Source organism: Plutella xylostella, chromosome 6 (genome assembly GCF_932276165.1).
Source record: "Plutella xylostella chromosome 6, ilPluXylo3.1, whole genome shotgun sequence".
Lineage (NCBI taxonomy): Eukaryota > Metazoa > Arthropoda > Insecta > Lepidoptera > Plutellidae > Plutella > Plutella xylostella.
Window position 1 is genome coordinate 7,792,917 of NC_063986.1, and position 21,049 is coordinate 7,813,965.

At 36.6% G+C, this 21,049-nt stretch overlaps 1 protein-coding gene across 3 annotated transcripts in view; it reads right to left on the minus strand.

Annotated features, from left to right (window-relative positions):
- LOC105386781 (homeotic protein antennapedia) overlaps positions 1 to 21,049 on the minus strand; it is a 146,887-nt gene that overhangs the window by 18,650 nt on the left and 107,188 nt on the right. Inside the window, exon 2 of one of the 3 annotated variants that reach the window (XM_048621792.1) lies at positions 9,910 to 11,481. The exons of the other annotated variants lie outside the window; for them this stretch is intronic. The gene's annotated coding sequence lies outside the window, so the exon portion shown is untranslated. The remainder of the gene's footprint in view (positions 1 to 9,909; positions 11,482 to 21,049) is intronic. 3 annotated transcript variants of the gene reach the window in all.

Consider the following 21,049-nt stretch of genomic DNA (forward strand, 5'->3'; position numbering starts at 1 on the left):
TCTATCATCTCAAAAGTGAGAACTATTTGGCGCGGAGATCGCGGAAAGTATAGAGTCAATGAGTTATGTTACATGTGTTATATTCGGTCATATAAATCATGTGAAAATACATTGTAATGTAGTCTAATAGACAAGAGACAGAATTAAAAAGGAAATTAATAACATTTCTGGTACGACGCTGGCTGGCAGTTAATCAGTGGACGATCAAAGAGGATATTTTAAGAGGATTCCCGCGACTGTATTTATCATTCCAACTATTTGTCAATTAGAGAGCTATTGTGGGAACTTAAAATGTTCTTGATTTATTCACAGAATATCGGTAGTTTCACAAAGTATGCTCTACTTAACTTTTATTGCAGCGACGATTTGTGAATCGGGAAAAATCGTAATAATTTATTATAGGATTAAAACTTGGCAATGGAGCAATTGCACGCAAGATTTCAATTACTACACGTACTTAATACTTGTGCAATATTTGTAGGCAACTGGGAATTGGCACAAAACTCAAGTCTGCCATGTAGGTACATAATAACATGTAAATATATATACGCACCCTGTGTGCAAATGCTATTACTCAATAATTCTAATAAGTAAAATGTGATGAAATCAAAGCTTCTCTAGCCACGAAAAGAAACTAAATTACCCAACAAAATAATATATAAAAACACAGGACAGGAGCCGAAATTTCCAAATGATTCTAAAAATAAAAACACAATAACACCGTGAAAACTAAAAGCATTTTCCCAATTTTTCCGCAACAGAAGGGGTCCCCCTAACGACCCCCCAGAGCTCTGGATTCATCCTCGGCAGCTAAGCGCTGAGTGAATAGCGATGTTTTAGCTAATTACTGCACGCAACTTTTAAATTTAATCAGACAACTTCCGTAATTTTCGCGGCTGGTTGAGTAAGTTTTCATACGCGTTAGCGCGGGTTTAATTTCATGTCCTCATGCGTTGCGCTTTTGGGCTTCATAAATAAATTGTCACTGAAATCTGTTTGTGCTGTACAGGTTTTTAATTTTCAACCACCACATTTATGTAGGTACAATTTAATGACACGGCCATACCTTTGTACGTTTATAATTATAAATTTAAACATCATTTCACTGTTATGAAAGTAACAAAAGATAAAGATATTTGAAATGTACGCATGTATTTTTTGTCGCCTGCATACAATATTTCAGCGCATTACATTCGTACACACTCGGCCCGTTGTTGTGACGTTTGCTTTATACGGATTGATGGGTGTACGGATCACGCAAATGTATGATTTACAACGGGGAGCATACTGAAAGTTCCGGGGATATTATGCTACCCTGGTAGGTAGGTACGTAGTTTAAGTTGAATGAAACTTCTTTTTTTTGACAATATTGTTCACGAACTTTGATCTAAGTACACAAAGACACAAAGATACAGGTAAAATAGCAAAATTTTTATCACTTTTTCTCTATCATGTGAATTAATTACTAGTGACAATACCTACGTCTCTTGGGTTTCGGGTCGGTACGAAATAACACCTTGACTGGAATTAATTATTCGAACACCCTGTATGTGGCGTTCGGTTGCAATCAAAATGTCTGGCATTCTCCGAAGCGAAGGGGTTGAGGGGTCAGCTTCAAAGGATAGCCTTCTGGTTTCTGCTGTCCTGGTTAATGTGAAAGTGCATTCTCTGATTGCTATTAAAAGGTTTGTTTGGTTTCATTTATTTTCATTATACACTGGTACTGGGTATACGCGGCGGGGTGAAATTTAATCAGTGAGCCAGCTGAACACAGGTTTTTGTAAGTACAAAATAGTCTTATAAATAAATATTTTTTCCTATAAAGGTTTTTTTTTTAATATGTGTTATATTTTCTTACACCTACTCCTGAAATAGACCAGTTTGAAGGTATTTTTTTCACGTCCATACATAACAACTACCTACTTCTTAGTACCTATACGATACTTATATTCATAGTACGGATAATCACAATCTTAGGTACACCTCATCCAACCCTGAATTTCCCGCAAATCCGTGTGCAATACATTTACTTAGTACCTAAACTGTCCGCGTGGCGCTGTCATCGCGGAATTATGGCCATTTAATTAACATTACTATCATACCAGCTAATTGTTATATCGCGCGGCTCTGATTTATTGCTTGATCTGAACGCCGACACCTTCGTAATTGCGTACGGCGAATGTACCTACATTGTACAATCTAACATTGCACGCATACAGCAGAATGTTAACAATTTACTAACTAATTGTTCAGCTGTAACATGCTAACATATACCCACTTATTAGGAACCTATACATAATTTTTATACCATTCTTCTAAAAAGTACATTTGTAGGTTCGTTATTTTTTAATGATGTATAAAAGCGGCTATAAAAATCTTGTCGTCTTTTATTTTTACAAAATCAAAATATGTTGCCAACGCCATCTGTTAGTCAAAGCCTGAACTTTGTTTACTAACTGCGCCATCTATGTTTATATCTAAGAACTTAAACATGCGCTATCATATCAAACTTACAAAGCAACTTTTTCATCAAAACTACACTTCCATTTCTAATTAGATGTAAAGGTACACATACACACACTACCGACTAGAACGGCTCCGTAAATTTGGTAAGCGTCACATACTTAGGTATTGATATTGTATCATTTCCTATATTATTATGTTGGTAGGTATATTTTATGTAATAGGTAGTACCTATAGGTACTGATCATATTAGGTGTAATTCCCTAATCATAGGATTAACCCTTATCACCTGCTATGGTAATTTAATAGCACGTGCCTGTATTTGTGTGCTATCGAAACTTTACCTAGGATTAAACATTTTGATTCATCGCTTATTATTATGAGTAGCTATAGCTATTAATGATGTCGGTAGGTATAAGTATAGCCATGTAAACGTACGTAGAGCTTAGTGTATATTCACCTTAGTTTACCGACATATTGATGTCTGTCAACATTCAACAGTTTTAAATCCTCATAATGGAGGGTACACCCGAGTCCGCGTGATAGATGCGAAATTATCTCTGTGACTCTCATCATAACGACGATAAGTACATTTTCACTACTTTATCATCAAATCTCATACTTAATAGACTCCCCTTCAGATTTGCATGCGGCGCAGTACCAGGGCAACATAGGCTGATAGAATCATAGTCAAGTCCAGCCAGTGACGTCACAATCGCTCGGCGCACAGGAATGTTTATTGGAAATGCCGTGTGTGAGCGGGCTGTGATGAATAGCTCTCATCGTATCGCTGACCCTTCCGCTTGGCGCCCGGAAGCGGTCTAGATATGGCACTGGTACAGCTTATCTGTTCACAAATGACTGAAATCGGTAGATAGGTAGGTATGTACGCTTTTGATTTGGATTATGATTCGTCTTGATAGTTTTTAAACATTAGATTAACCTTTTATTAGGAAAGTTTGGATATTTGTTGGTTGAAAACTTGTCCAGTAGGCTTCGAGGTGTAAGTAAATAAGTAAAGTGGTTGGGATTCGCCATGGATTCGACAGGATCTCAAGTGACGACTGTATACTACTTAGGTACCTAATTAAATAAACGTCTGGCACACCCTGTATTCGCAGTCAAGGACTAAAAACTAATCTGACTGGGTAATCCTTTCATCACGGTGACCAATGCTAGTCCAGCCCTACTTTTTGTTACCAACAAGATAAGAAGAAGAAGAATTCAGAAATATTATACTTAGCTCAAGCGTGATAAAAATTTCGTAGCTACTTGTGCTACGAATTCGTAGCCATCGCCCGTTGAACTCTTTTGTACGCCGCCGTCGTAGCAATACTATACTTATATTGACATAAAGTGTATACCGGATTTTTAGAACTAATAAAATTCACACAACCTGAAAATTATTTGAAAAATTTCTGTTTATATGCGCTGATTGTAGATTATATACAAAGAAAGCTTACTATTATCATACTAATATATTGAGTAAGTATCTGTGTAAAAAATATTAATCATAATATTTAGTTTAGCTAAGGAGGTACCTGGTAAAACATACACAATAAATAAGCTGCACTACTGATACGAAAGCTTTTTTTATCATAATAATATTTTATGTTTACCTACATAATAATAATTATTAAATTTTATCTGTTGAAAAAACGTAATAGTTACTTGTATTGTACTTTCTGGTATACTAACTAGTGCAACGTACAGCATACTTGCTATCATACCATTAATACCTAACATTAAAAGCTTAAGTCCTTGTTGCACGATGTCTGGTTAGTGGCTACCTGTGAGGTAAAATACATGCAGTCACTGTCAAAAAAATTATAACAGCATTGTATTTTATCTCACAAGTAGCAACTAACCAGACATTGTGAAACAGGGCCTGAACATTCTGAAGAGCGGCCATTTTTTAATCGAAACTACTCCCACCTGTTAGAAAACTTATGAACTAAATGAAAAGTTGAGGGATTAACAAAGTTTTAAACTTCACTAGTGACCTCTATTGACGAGTAGCAAAGTTTTAACTTTTAACTACTCAATGAAAGATGGCATTGGTAGTACACACCTACCTATTTATTTGTTTGAGTATTTTAAATATATTTTATTAAATAGATATATAATAAAATATTGGTTATATTAGGTATCATATCAGTTTATATGCCAAAAAAAAGAAATAAATTCTAATCTTATTTGATAAAATTATATTCACATTTAAATACTAATATCGTATTCCAACAAGAATGGTAATCCAATTAGTTTCTATGAAACAATAAGGTTTTATCCAATAAGTCTGTTGACAATGCTACAATTCGGGAGTCGGAACACCTGAGTCTACAATCGTGACCTTCCTTTATTGTTAATTTGTGTATTTGTAATTCGTTCTTCAATTTTGTGAACAAAACCCACAGTTGTAGAGCAAGGTTAGGCTTTTATGAAATTTAAAATTACTAATTTTGTATCACTTAGACTACTTAGAGGTTCACTAGTGGTCAAATATGTTTGTGTTAAGTTAACTACTTACATAAGTATATATTCCAATAATTCCATTATTACATGGGAAATATTAACTACTAATCTATATCTATGTATCCCTATATATCTAAGTGCAGGTGATAAAATAAATAGGAACGATTTTTACATCCAATCTAATCCAAAATTATTATTATCGATAGGATAAAAATACGCCTAGCTTGGTAAATTCGCGATTCTGTCTACATTTTACTCCGTTATCTCTCATCTAACGATCTTAATTTGAAAAGTAAAAACAAAAACATTCTACCTAAATCCCAAATCAAAATTGGAACGCTTTAAAAAAAGTACGTATCTACCCAACTAGGGCTGGGAGCGGACGCCGCTGTCGAGATTTTTTGTGCGATTTTTTTCAACGTTATTATTATGAGAAAAAATTCCGACTCAGTGGAACGGAACGCGGGGTGGGGAACTGACGAGGGTTCCCCGGTTTGATTGAAGCGGGAGGTGGGGCTTGTGACGTCATGCTCTCATAATAGCCAAACAGTGATGGCCGCCGTTTATCACAAGTCACGACTGTGTATGAACCGTTTGCCCCGCACTTGGACTACATTTGACGTTTCAGTTTAGATAAGTGTGACGATTGTATCTTATTTAGGCTACTGTTGTATGACTCATGGTTGTTGGTCAGTTTTATTTTTATTTTTATAGGTATAAAAAAGATAAGTGCTTAATAATACGAACGAATGTTAAAGTTAAATAAGTAAATTACTTTATTAAATAATTATCTGATGTAATACCTCAATATTATTTCAAAAGCTTACACACCTAACTGATAGTCTAAAAATAACCTTAATGGTTAGTTTCAAATGGAGGTTAATGACTAAATATGGTAAATATCCGCAAATGTCAATAACCTCAATTTAAAATAACCATTGAATAATAATGATAAGAGTAATAAAGTGACTCATTGATTGCTTTGAATTAAATAACAATAAAAATCCCTATCTTAACATAGTTTCGTTCCGTTTGATCCATTTATAGGTATTATCTTCAAGGTATACCTAGGTGTATGGACAACTTATAGCTAATGATGATAAGTATATATTACTGCGAACTGATTTGATGTAACAATAAAAGGAATGATCTGAAAAAAACTATGTCTATCGTCTACAGAAAAAAAATACAGAAAAGCAGTTACAGAACCGCCTAGAGCGTGCCAATGGGCGGAGCGAGTTCGCGTGACGACTCGCAGTTAGCAAGGGAACACCTTGCACAGCACATCACTAGCAACGCCTATTGCACCCTGCCGCTAAAACAATATCATAATTTAAATTCCATTTCGAGTTCGAATTTGGAACATGCCTCGCCACACAGAAACAAATCAACATCGTTTTCATAATATTCTAATTTTATTTCAAATCGAATGCCATTACCGGCCAGTGCTACTGGTATAAAATAAAATAATGTTTCAATCGCTTTGATAGATGATGGTGTGTCGTTTGTTCGAAAATTGAATTTGATTTGCCAAATAGAACTACAAAACAATCAATTTGATAACCAAAGTGCCATATTGCATGAAAGTTCAGGATGTAAAATGTTAAACAAAATAGTCGATTGTGGCGCTAGGCAAACAATAAATGAAATCCAAAATTGTTTTTCATGCTCATAGGAAACACCTGCATGACTTATTTGGAACAATTTAAAATTTAATATTCTTTACGAACTTCACACACACGTTTGTTAATATTTATAATGAAGATGCTTATTATACAAGGGGCTATAAATCATAAAAGGCAACGCTGAACAAAAATAAAGGAGTGTTTAGAACTAAGCTGATCCGAGCGGAGCCTCAATCCGAGATCGACTTGATAACATGAGAAAAAAAACTACACCATGTGAATTCTCCTTTGTAGGTTCCGTAAGTTTTTAGTATTACGAAGTATCTATGATGATATAATAGTTTAAATTATTTTTTATTCATATCTCATTTAATTATTTCTTATCATGAGTCGTTTTATAAACGTTAAATAATATCTACCTACCTATTTCGTACATGCTGCCGTAAGCAACCAAAATTTTGCTAAGCACTTAAATAATTATTCTTATCATTTCCGTATAAAGAGATGTAGATAAGAATTTTAAGTAAATAGACCAAATCTATACACAAAAACTAGAAATCAAACAATTATAATACACACAGGCATAAATAAAATCCGTTGAAATTTCTTATAGGTAGAATATGTAAAGCATTTGCCATGAATCAAAATAATTTTATTTGTATTAATTTCCTTAAGATTTGAATTTCAGGAATTCGTATCTTTAAAAAATTATAGCTTGTAGGTACAAAGAACCAAGATGATCGATATCAAAATTGGGCTGATATTGTGAAAAGCACGAATATATCGATATTTTTTTACATCGGTCAGAGTCTTAAGTGAGGTCCGACAAAGATTAATATAAGGTCTGATCTTCAAATCACCGATCGATAATTTTATAAATTTGCCGTACAAATGATCGGTTGCTGCCTTGTGTTAGAGCCCTATAATATTCATTAATTCTGCCGACTTCACATGACAAACAATTCGCAAACGATTATCTTTATTTAAGACTAATTTATCAACGCATCCTGCCCAACCATCCTGTACCTTTAACTATCTACAAAGTATTTTAAACCTTTTAGCAAAAAGAGACAGAGCTCATTTTGTTGCATCAACAGACTTGCAATTTGTTCAGTCCCCCATCTTATTATTCCAGTCACAGTAAGTACTAACATAATCATTGCCTTTTTAGCTAAAAGATAACAATCAGACTGTTGTTATGAAAACAAGAACATGCTTTTAAGCACATGTTAAAAGCCGAGCAAACATTTTTAAAATGTCATCACATAACTCATAGAACAAGTGAAATATATCAAATTTTGATATAAACATGGTTGTGGAAAGTTAATTAAAATATTTAATGAGATACCAGTTTGGGGCCTGGATGCCGGCGACAATAATAAATGGTATGAAATTAAGCTAAACTCCGCGGTGGGTGTGCGTTTTTTCCACATTCACTATTTGGACCAGCGAACAACATCTATCACATTAATCGACATTTTGAAAATAGCATTAATCAAATATGAATAGATATATCGGTTCGAAGCTCAAAGGAAACAGAGCATGTTCATTTGCATGTGTGGTGCAAATAGAATTTAACGTAACCGATCAATTAAAAACACTAAAACCAATCGTAACGACTTTCAGTAGTACCTGCAGGCAATTAAAGCAAGGCCCCTATTATTTCACCCACTTTCTACCAAACATTTATCATTTCGACATGCGACGTGAGCGGAGCATTCCGAATTCGAATTTAGAAGAATAAAAAAGCCGCGACCAAGATTTCTCTAGCCAGTCCGAAAATCGTGCACTGCCGTAGTCACGGGCCATTATCACATCTACTAAATCTTTTCAAGTTACCATTGCATTAAAAATCATGATGCCTCTGTTAGCTACAGACGCTTTATTAAAGCAGTTAAAAAAGCAGTCCATACGATGGTCAGCACTAGATAGCGGTGAAAGGGACCGTTATAATAATGGCCTCTCGAAAATCTCTTGTCTATGTCTACTACTTTAACTTTGTCTCATATTCTGGCTACTTTTAAAAGGTATCAAACCAGTTGCAATTTCTATGTATTGAAATATAGCATAGCTTCTAGTCTTCAACTTTATTTGAGATCTTACTCTAGTGGCTTTGAAATTCCACCTTCTGGCATATCGTTTATAGAATTTAACGGCCGTCTCGATGTCTTTTATATGCAAATTTGTTAACTAAGATTGTTTTATCTTAACACTATTTAGATATTTATTTTTATATGAATAATTAAACTCTCAAAATTGAATCACATGTGAGTAAAAAATTAATATAGGTATTTTATTCATTTATTTTCATCTATGTTGAGTTAAAATTTACTGCTATATACCTATTATAAATTAAAATATATTAAACAGCCGTTTACCTAATAAGGTTATAATTTACTATCTCATAATTTAACATTATATTATGGTCCACAGTATAACATTTTACTACAGTAAAACAATTAATATAAATACATACTAAAAAAACTACTACTATTTAGGTAATCTGTTGCACACATATCTAATAATTGAATTTAAAAATGAATCCTTAGTTAAATTATATATCATATTTCTCTCTCTCTCTCTATATATATCATTTTCTCTGATATAGCGATAAAAATCATGTAGAAATACCAAGTATTTCTTGGACATTGTAAAAAAATCCATCCAATGTAGTACCAGGCCCATCCCTCTGATGTCTCAATCTCTTTCTTTCTACATGGCTATTTATATTCTTTCTTTGGTATTGATTAATGAGGTGTTTAAGGCCCCTTTCCTACTAAGGAACATACCTGCTTCGGCCCTTTTATTCATTTGGCTAAACCGAATGAGGTTTTTTGATACAAATAATTTTTTCCAAATTTTTATGGTCATTACGAAAAAATACATGAATTGTACTTCGGTAGACGATGCCTGAATCTTAGGTATATTAACGAGTATATTTATAGGATGTTATAAGATGTAGGGTAGTAGAATAGCAAATTTAGGTTTTAACTCTACAAACTTTTAATAAAATTATTTACCTAATATAACAGAAGAGGAATAAAATGAGGTTTTTAAATGGCAACCAACTAAAAAAGGTAAGGTTTAAGAAACATCGTCGTCTCTATTTTATGACCAATAAGTACAATTACATAGAATAAACTAAAACTTTTCAAACTGGCCATAGCATGAATAAAATTTGAAAATATAATTTCAGAGCTTCAGTCTAATGAAAAGTCTGAGCTGGGAGTCAGGTACTGTTTTTATTTTCTTGCTTTTGTAGAATTGCCTAATTATTGACATAGTCTTTATCCTTTAACTTCTATAGTTCAAGAATTAAATTAAATACTTTATAATCTTAGGGACTCACCAATAAAGAAATCCAATAAGATTTCAGATGTCATGAAACTCCAATTCAGATTTAAACTTCACTTTACTAGAACTATTATCGCTATAAATATTATCACTAAGATCACCAATGTTTGCACTATTATCATCTAATATCACCGTGTCGTTTCTATTTCATTCATATAAAGTTTATTTTGGTTCTATATTTTTTGTACATTTAGTTTTTATTATTGCCATCCGGTGTCTCATTAACAAGGATACAATTTATTTTTTCCTCTTCACGAATTTATCATTCTTGAAGACCGCTAGAGTTCGGGCACATACAATATTTTATTCATTCCGGAACCCCTTGTAATCCAAACAGAGCGTGTCTAATTGCCAAGACGAATCATCACTCCCTAAACCAAAGTATATTATATCACTATAAAAAAATAGATCAAACTCTTCAAAGTTCAAGTTCGCGCGAAAATCTTCGTTCTCCAGTTTTTCAGCGTCCACTTTGTAACAGTCCCAAACAAACGTTCACAACACAGTCTCATCTTTTCACTGATGTTTTGATATTTACGTACTTGTGCATTACGGGTAAATTTATATCGGTTCGAATATAATGAACGTCTGAACCCGCATTGAGCTAGCTGTCAAATCTACGAGCCGTCATAGTCGGGTGCCATGAGTGGCACACACACGCGCGTGCACGTGCAGGCACAGGCACCAACACACTGACAGCCTCCAGCCAAGCGCAAACGTATACACGCACACACAGCCACGTCCCTCATTCATACACGATAGCTACGGATGTATGGGTGCGGGTGGGAGTGCGAACATGCAGCATGCTTTTACGTTTTAACCCGGCCAAACGAAATGATGCCTAACTGCAAGGTGTACAGTAGAATCTATAGCATTTATAAACGAGTTGCATTACACGCGTGCGCCTATGTGGCTGATCGCATGGCAGATTAGCTGAATGCGTGTGAATGCATGTAGCGCCGCGCTACGGCTGGGCGGGAAATGCTACGGAGTTTGTCGCTTCTCCTTCTTTTGTTTCTAGTCGACGCCGACACGACGCGACGCCGACGTTGTCTCGCGAACTAAAATGTCCTTCGTACATTGTTTTATTATAGAAATGATTGAGTTTTTAAAAATACATTTAAGATTAACGAAACGTTTCACAAAACTTTTAAGCGTTATATTGTTCGGCAAACTTTTCGCAACTTCCGGAACGTTTCGCAAATGGACGAGCTTTTAATAATGCAACGACTCTACAAAAGCTCTTGCGAGTTTTTGGCCCGTCTGCCATTCAACCGTTGTCATCCGTCTTGTATTCGCATTATACATTTTGGTCAGCCAAAACGAGACAGAAAACCTCCCTCCGATTTTCAGCTGCTCACGCACACAACCATATTCATTGAAGCCGGCGAACGTGGGGACCGCGCGAATTTGAAATACGACTTTATGTAAATCAAAATTGAATTGTTTATCGTACGAGCAGCGGCGAGCACGTCACAACACAAACAATCACTTCACACACACATAGTAGATCCAACATTTGAATTTGGAATTATTTTCGCCAATTCGGGTTGTCTGGAATCCTTACCTGAAACAAAAGAAAATAACGTCATTAGCATTAGCAGACAGAGCTTTCGAAATTCCAAATAATTTGTTTAGACGTCTGTTTGTCATTTTTTAAAAACAATTATTCTTTTATGTATTTCAGTTGATAAAATATGCATAGCTACAAGAACATGTCTATACGTATATTGAAAATAAAAAGTCAATGTCTTGATGTGTGCGGCCTATGACACTTGTATCTGGTTCATTGGTACTGATAGGGAGACAGGGTCACAAGCGGAGCTGATAAATGGGTCAGTGCAGCCACAGGAGACGGCTCTAGCCCACTGGTCAAGTTCAATCAAGTCGTTAAATATAATACGCGTCACTGAACCCTAATAAAGAATGAAAGACGAATTAAGATTAAGCAAATTTTACTGGCCAATTGATTTTGTTGCTAAATTAATTATTAGTAGCTGTAAACATCAACATACCCATAAATCTGTACAAATTGTTCATAAAATTTTATTGCTGTTCGACGTATCAACAAGTCTAGTTATCGAGCGAATAAATTTTATTGAAAAAAGTCAAAACACATTGGGTTCTATCTACGCGGAGAAAAAAATTAATTAGACCGATAAAGATGAAAAGAGGAAGGTGAATAAAACTCATTTTGTAAACAGACTGGCTGGTATGATTAAAAAATAATTTATTACGTTCTTTATCAATCGAACGCACGTCTATTGGAGTTTGTTTAAAATAACAAACATTGAGTTCAACGATACCTTCTCAAGAGCTCGTTGTGCTCAGCTGTACGGAAACCAGACGTTATCTCGCGTTTTGTTTTTATTTGTCTTATATTTTGGTCCTTCGCCGACTGCAACGTATAATTATTACAATTGTTTCTTTTCATATTTGTTATAATGTTGGTTTGAGAATTGAATTATCTGTACGTATTATTATTAAAAGTTGTATCTTAATCAAGCAAACCTACCTTACCGTCCATGCATGTTTATTCTCAAATCTGTACGTTAAACACTAACAACATGCACGTAAAATTATTTGAATAAATCTTATGTTATGAAGCTGTCGTGAACATTTGACTTGACTGGTAGGTATATTATAAATCATAAATTCTTAATCATGACATGGAAACTAAATTCATTATATTACTCACGGTCCATATAAAGTGGTTAAACCAACTTAGTTAGCTTTGATAAAACCCTATTCTACGTTTCTGCAATTACAAGCAGTCGCTTTCAGAAACCTCAGCCACTCGACAGTTAATAGAGACGTTGTACATTTTCCACGGGATGATGTATCTACCGTGAAATTTAGAAAAAATACAACCGCAGTGTTCGTAACGCCCCCTGAAGAGTTATTACATTAATTTATTTACCAAACACGCTCCTATTATTACGTTTTCATGTACTCGCTTACGCATAAATTAAAAATATGTCAGTTTTTCTTTTGTCCCAACCCTTATTTGGTATTCATATTTGATATTTTGATAATACAAAGGGACGGAGAGCTTTGAAATGAAAACACAAAGCCGTTCGTCAGTTGCACACGAAAAACCTGTTTCACCAACAAAGTATGCTAAAGATACAAATTGTGAAAGAGGCAATCGTTCATACGTTATTTCTTATCTGCGAGCCGCTATCAGACGATTGTCAGCTCTATCAAACCGATAGTAAGTTCTCTATTCAAATGGTTCTCATCCCAACACTTCAATTATGGTCATATTGAATGAAATATGAGTTAAGTGAGGGATATCAAAGGGCATCGCAGGGTTGTTTATGAAATGTGAACTTTGAAATATGTGCTGCATCAAAGTACCCCTTTTTAATTTGTACCCAACTGTGGACCGTAGCGAAACAGGGTCTCGAAGCGACACTTATGGTCACAAAAAAGAAAGAAAGGATTACACTATCAACCTTCTTTTTCATAAATTTTAACAAATCCTATATTTATATGTATGGGTTGGCGCCTCTCATCTGACCTTAATTTTGGCGTCTAAGAACTGTTTTTATTTTGTTATTTTTCTAAATTTGGAATCAATAGTACATAATGAATGGCAATTTGGCCCAAATTCTCGTGTTTCTTATTGCTTCCGCGACGAATTTCGTGCGACCCACAACTCTAAATTATTGAAGTATCGGGACGGCCAGCGGCGGCGGCGGCGGCGGCGGTGGCGGCGACTAGTCCAATTTACTTTTTCTACGGATTAGACACAGCGCACATAATAACATAATTGCTTTAATAGTATGGCCGAGAGGCGGTCCCGACCGTACCTTACAATTCACTTTCCAAATTGGTTTATTTTTTCCTCCGTCTGTCTAAAACTATTATGATTTATTATCAAATTTTCGTTCAGGCAAATTACGGGCTCGTTTTCGTGTAAGGATCGCCTGTCCCTGTCTGGTGATAGCGAAAGTCGGTATTAGAGAGAGAGGTAGATATAACCTATTGTGTTTCCTTGGAAGCCTCGGGCATTACATGGCTTAGAAATGTGGATGAAATGATTTACGGGCTAGAGTTCCACCGGCCATTATGGGGCCTTTAGCCTCGTCAAGTATGCAGCCAAAGTGGCAAACGTTATTTCGCTCTCAAAATTAATAACGATAAAATTCATGCTATAGAGTTTGCACAAAATGTTCGTGTTATATCTAAATCTGAGGTTATAATATATTTGAGAACAACATTAAAATGAGTGCATGGACGGAACCCTCAAAGCATTTAAATGCAATTCATCATCTCTACTTTTAATTAACCCGCATTATAATTAGTAAAATTAAAATGTTACTACTAAATAAACTTCATATCATATCTCAAAAACTGCTTATTAAAATTTGAGGTCTTAATTTATTTCGCGGTTCCGACTGCATTAGGATGGGAAACTAATATTTTTAATTGTATAAATTACTTCTCAACGGGACATTAAACAAGATTTGTTAGAGACACTAACTTTTATTTATATAATATCACATCGCATTGCACGAAATATGTAGCTAGCAATTTTTCAGTTATCATGAATAACATACAACTTATGTGAAGTATCTTAACGTATTCACAAAAAGTAACTGTAGTTCCCTTATTATTTTTTTATATTATTTTCTTTTCCAAAATAGCTAATACTCCTATCTTGGATAGGTACAATGAAACCTCTATTTACCTTCATAAGTAATATATTAGAAAGTACCTATAAGTAAGTTGAACCGACAAATGTTCATGACACGCTAGTAAATAATACATACAGAGTGCTGCCACCGTGTACTGCATTAGAATTTACATATTTACCGACTTTTTACTAGCTTAAAAATAACTTTTCTGTAGATTTTACTAAAGGTTACTAAGTACCTACATACCTACCACATTGTCCGTTGAAACACATTTGAATAAAATACAAATGATAGTGTTACCGTAACTTACTACTTACTACCTATGAAAAGACATTGCAATCTTTCTAACTGACAGTCGCAATAGCAAGTTGTGGAAAGAAGTGTTTAAATAGCATTTTATATTGTCAGGCACATCAGATAAAACACAGGATAGCAAAGTTTGTACGTAATTTGAATTTGAATTGATAATGTTATTACTTATCTATCGAAAAATAATATGAATACTTATAGATGAAATAGATCTCTTGTAAAATACAAATACATAATAGGTACCTACTGTAGATTCCCGATTTCGCATACCATCTAACCGAAAAAAATAAACCTTTTACGCAACTATCAAACTGTACTAAGCCGACTGTTACTAAAACATTGGACCTTCATGAAATATGCGCGATAAACGCAACACCTCTGAATATCTCGGGCGCCGAGTGAAGCGGAAGAGAGCGGGCGGACGCGGGACTGCGACAGTGAGGATTCCGTGCAAATCGCACACTGGGACATAACTATACCTACCAGTGGGTTCAGGGCTGCTAAATATGTATGGCCGTAAAAGCAAAAATATATTACTTAAGTATAATAATTTGTGAAGATTAAACGAGGCTGCTTATAAATGTTTACTTTTAGTTGGTGTGGTGGTATGTGGAGATTGTAACGCCTTATGTAAATATGAAACAGACGGCAGTACATACAATTTAAATAATAAATACGATTATTGTAGCAAAAATAGAATCAGTGCGCAGTTTTATTACTTTTTAAGCCATTAAAAAGATAACAGAATGACTCGTTGCTCAACAAAAGCACACTGAAAAAGACTAAAATCTAAAGCAACGCTGCAAAAACGGATGGTTAATAATTTAGATGTTTTAATATATTAAATAAATAATGTAGTGGCAGCCCTGGCCGCGACGGACACAGGCGCCCGGACACGTAGCGGGACATGAATTATAGCGCCAGCCGATATGACTTTTCAATTTGAAATCATCAACCTGGAATTAATTTCATTTTTGAACCCCATTATTTCTGTTATCTACTCGCGGATCGGGCAATATGCGCCATTTTCATTATTGCCGTTCCAACAAAAATCACATTATGCGCGCTGCCGGTGACGGCTGGCCAAGGTTCGAAATTTAAATTCGCCGATGCTCTTTTGTTTTCGGTTTTAATATGGCCGCGCGCTCATTAATCATGGTAATTTCGTTTTAAAACCACACACAAACATCTATGCGACAACACTTGGTATAGAATATTTAATAATATTGCAATTTATTCGTGTCGTTTGCGATAAAACCTGCGATTAAAGTGTTATGACACGTCTTATGAAGTGCTTATTAATAAATGAACTGGCTAAACACCAGCTGATCGGCACAAAACTGTTGGAAACACACAAAGCTGTCAAGGCCTTCCCACATGACCGCGGGTTCCTCCGACTATTCATAGACTCAGCGTGTATCTAAGCATGTGGACGAAAACAACCTCAAAAATAAACATCTCACCAATAAATTTCATTCAAACCGAAGTTTCTAGTTTATTTTGAAAAGCCCACATGAGATTTTATATTGTTGTAATTGGTTACGTCTAAAATACATAGACGATGCCGCGAAAATACTACGCAGATCATTGACCCCAGCTTCAGACATGTTATGAGTTCGATATAACTCACTACTTTATAAAAGAGAGAGATATCTACATAAAGTGAATTCTTTCCAAATGTATTCCACCTTAGACTCAAACATTATGCACTGGCAGATAATAATCGAAACACAAAAACAAAAGAATGTTAGAGTTTTATCGGAAAAAACTTATAAATCGCTCAACACAAATCGATACCCGAGGCAACATCACAACATCGTTCTAAGAAAGCGCGCCCAAATCCCATGAGAGCAACCTTATAACAAAGCTAATATTAGCCAATCATTTCCTGTCAAAAGGGAGGTAACCCCCTCTTCTTGGGGGATCGGAGGGGGGTGGGAATACCTCCGTAGCTCAGATTTCGTAAACGAGTTTTGGGTGTGAATCGGAATTCTTATTTTTCGTTGTCAGTATGATATATGGATTTTTAATATCCTCCCGCAGCTGTCTGCTCACAGAGTCTTTTGATGAAAAATGCTTTTAAAAGCGAAAGGTTTTTGCAACGTCACACTTTTTAGTTTTTTTAAAGAGGTAAAGTTTTGTAAAACTTGCGACTTTTTTCTTGGATTAGTCAGAGTCATTTCAACTTTAAGCTACAAATTCAAGTTTTATAGAAAGTAGATAAATTTTATACATTGACAATTAGGATAGTTTAACTATCTAAATAAGACTGCAAATATTTATATAAACTAAATCAAACTAATAATATTATACCGCAGGCTAGGAGTGGCTCACTAAACCCAAAGATTACGTAAGAACTTCGTAGCCGACCGCTGATCTAATACGAGTAAAGCAAATCCGGAGAAAAACACAGCGTGTATCGCAAAAATAAATGTCGCTGTCATGTAAGTCGGCCGAGTCATTGTGGCTACAATCTCCAGTTAGACAACGACAAGACAGCAGCATCCAACGTCTCACTTGATACGAGGATGTACGGTCGGCAAAAAAAACTCCGAGCACTCTCTCACGGCCACGGCACAACTCTATTACCAGTCCGCCGCGAATAAATAAAACATGACGGGCCCTTCTCACAAACACCCTGTATATGTTTACGCTCGCTCCATGTCGGTATGTTGCGTTAACTGTGTTAACAGATCTCGCGATGCGAATATTTGATTCACGGTTGTTCCGTTTGCTTCAGCCGAGAGTTAGGCACATTACGAGCTGCCCAATTTCATATTATGAAACGAAATTGTCAAGAAGGTCACTGAACATTTCATTTCGTCGAGACAATATTTTTGCGTGTCATTTTCTCACATGAATCTTTAGTGTAACATCTAGTTCGCCAGTTTTAATTGCCAAGATTTATCTGTTTAGATCGCTCTAGATAGAGCGTCGCTATGCGTTTGATTTCGGCGATAGCGACACTTTTTGGGTATTCGACAATGGGTAATAAAGCTTGTGAACTTGGTTGGATTATACTGAATTATACAACATCTTTATCACGTTGTAAAAAAGTGGGACTTGTACGAATAGATCAAGATGGCCGCAAGAGTGGAGCAACAAGAAGTGGCGTCTGCGCACATTAGCGCGCTCGCCATAGTTGGCACCGCGCGCCGCCCGCCCCGCGCCCCGCCCGCCCCCGCGCCCCGCCCGCCCGCCGCGCCGCCGACACACGGCTAGCATGACAGGCCAAGAAAAAAACTACTGATATCATAATAAGGGCTGAGAAGATCTAAGATATGAGCTCTGATGACAAGGCTGTAAAAAAGTGTAATATAATAATAAAGTTATAACGATTGATCAGAAGGCCGTTCAATATGCTAAAGTTAAGAAGTGACGATCTACATTCATCACTGTAATGTTAGCTAATAGCGACCGACTATCGTTTTTCTTAAATTGAAAATACGATGTTGTACACAAGAAAATTAATGTTTTAAGATGTTGCCCAAACAATTAAACAAATGTTTTTCTAGCCCACTCTCCATCACGTAAATTCGCCGGTCGGGTCATCTGTTAAAACATTTTACAATCCATTACCATCTACCACCGATTTGACACGAAGACAGATGGTAACAGCGGTCGAGTATTTGTATCACAATAGCTTCAGCTATGCTCAGCTGAGCCCGGCATCCATCGCCACCCGCCTCATCGCCTACACCACTTGGCATCCAACAATATCACAGAGGTGGCTGCATAATTTGTGACCATTGCCGCCAAATTAAAAAGAAAAACCTCTTAGCCTAAGAGTTATTTAATTGTTATAGCACAGCAAAATATCGTTGTATCACCATTATCGCCAATATCAATTAGCATAAACAAGATTGAGCTTTCGACTGGCACCGTGCGGCATTTTAGTCGGAAAATCAGATCAATTAAACCATTAAGCTCGCAAGGAGGTGTTATGACAGCGACGTACAGTCGGCGGCACATTTAGTTAGGCGAGGATATAGTGCGGACGGAGACTGGATATTTATTTATTTATAATACCGCTAGTAAATTAGCTGCGAGGCGGCGCGACGTGCGCCCGCGCGGTTTATTTCAGGAGTGTGTGATTTAAACACTTCGCGACGACCGGTGCGGTCCCGCCACTGAAACTGAAACTCAATAGTGATTTGTGATTCCTCCTGCGACATAAATCAGCCCTTCAATTAGAACACTTTTACATAAACAAAAAATAAGTTACATATCACAGTCGGTATGGAAATGTTCGGGAAAATATATCTAATTGAAGAAGTAAATACCTACTTTTAAACGTTAAAATATTTACTTACTATGTTATTTGTTCTAGGATTCGCTTAAATTAAAATTATGAAGCCATGCGCAATTTATGCTTGAGAACAAGATGCCGGTAAAACGTCAAAAATCGCCCACACCATAGACACCTTTCTTCTGTTCTGTGTTTTGTTCCTCCAAATAAGAATGTAGACCACATAGGGTATTATGATAAATTTCTTCTAACAGTTCGGCCATCCTGAAATTCCTCGGTCCCCGAGGACCACTGGAGAGGCCCCATAGGCATAGCTGTCAGATGCTTTTGTGCTGTTAGGCCCCGAAGGCAAGCACACTTGTCTTATGCTGTGTAGGCTCCGTAGGCAAGCATGATATGGTTTTAGTGCTGTGAGGCCCCGAAGGCAAGCACACTTATGCTGTGTAGGCCCCGTAGGCAAGCATGATATGGTTTTAGTGCTGTGAGGCCCCGAAGGCAAACACACTTATGCTGTGTAGGCCCCGTAGGCAAGCATGATATGGTTTTAGTGCTGTGAGGCCCCGAAGGCAAGCACACTTATGCTGTGTAGGCCCCGTAGGCAAGCATGATATGGTTTTAGTGATTGAGGCCCCGAAGGCAAGCACACTTATGCTGTGTAGGCCCCGTAGGCAAGCACACTTATGCTGTGTAGGCCCCGTAGGCAAGCATGATATGGTTTTAGTGCTGTGAGGCCCCGAAGGCAAGCACACATAAAGTATTTTGTATAGGACTCATTGCTCAGTCAAGTCCTCTTCTGAAGAGGAGCTTCCCTCACGGGGTTTCCACACTTTTAGCTTGTCTCGGGCAATTGTGTTTTTGTACATCCTCTTTCCCTTAGTAACTGACGTCACTTCATAGCGATCATTGGGTAACACTGCAGTCACTTTATAGGGTCCGGCATACCTTGGTACAAGTTTACCACTCATGCGTCCTGGTCGCATTATTTTCCGTTCCACCATCACCATCTTTCCCACCGGGATTGGTTTAGTTACACGCCTACCTTTATCGAACCTGGTTTTCATTTTATTTGCATTATCCTCAATAGTTTTAGATGCATCATCCCTTATTTCGGATAGGTTAGAGTCATGCACAGCAACATCTAGTTCGCCTGCTAAACGGGGTCGCAACCCACACAGTAGTTCCATAGGAGACTTGCCGGTTCCCTGACTAGTAGTCGAATTTATACCGAGTTGAACTTTAGGCAGATACGCATCCCAGCCTTTACGCTCCTCGCCCATGTGAGCTGTCAAAGAGTTCAACACTGTGCGGTTCAGACGTTCAACTTGACCATTCGCTCGAGGTGTTGCCACAGCATTCAATACATGCTTTATCCCATGGTCATTGCAGTAATTCTGAAACTCTTTGGATGTAAATGCCGTCCCTCGGTCACTGACAATTCTTGCAGGAAATCCAAAAATATGACACAATTTGTTCAATGCAGTGATAGCTCCTTTAGTGTTTGCACTCGTAACTGACTCTAGCCAGACAAACTTAGTAAACCCATCAATAATAGTAAAAATATAAGATTTACCATTACTTTTACAAAAAGGGCCTAAATGGTCCACATGTAACGTGTGGAAGGGCAAAGTACCCTTAGGAATAGGATGCATTAGCCCAGGCTGTTTTCCAGTTGGTTTCTTAGCAAACTGGCAACCAATACAACTGGAAATATACTTTTCTACAGATTTTCTCATCTTTGGGAACCAATATTTCGCTTGTATGGCTTCAAGACACTTTTCAAGGCCAAGATGCCCATGATCATCATGGTATATTTTCATAATGTGCCACCTAGCACCTTTGGGCAAAACAGGTTTATTATTACCATTTACTATGCGGTACAAGATCCCATCTACTATTCTGAAGTCTTTATGTAACCCATTCTTCTTGTGTTTGTT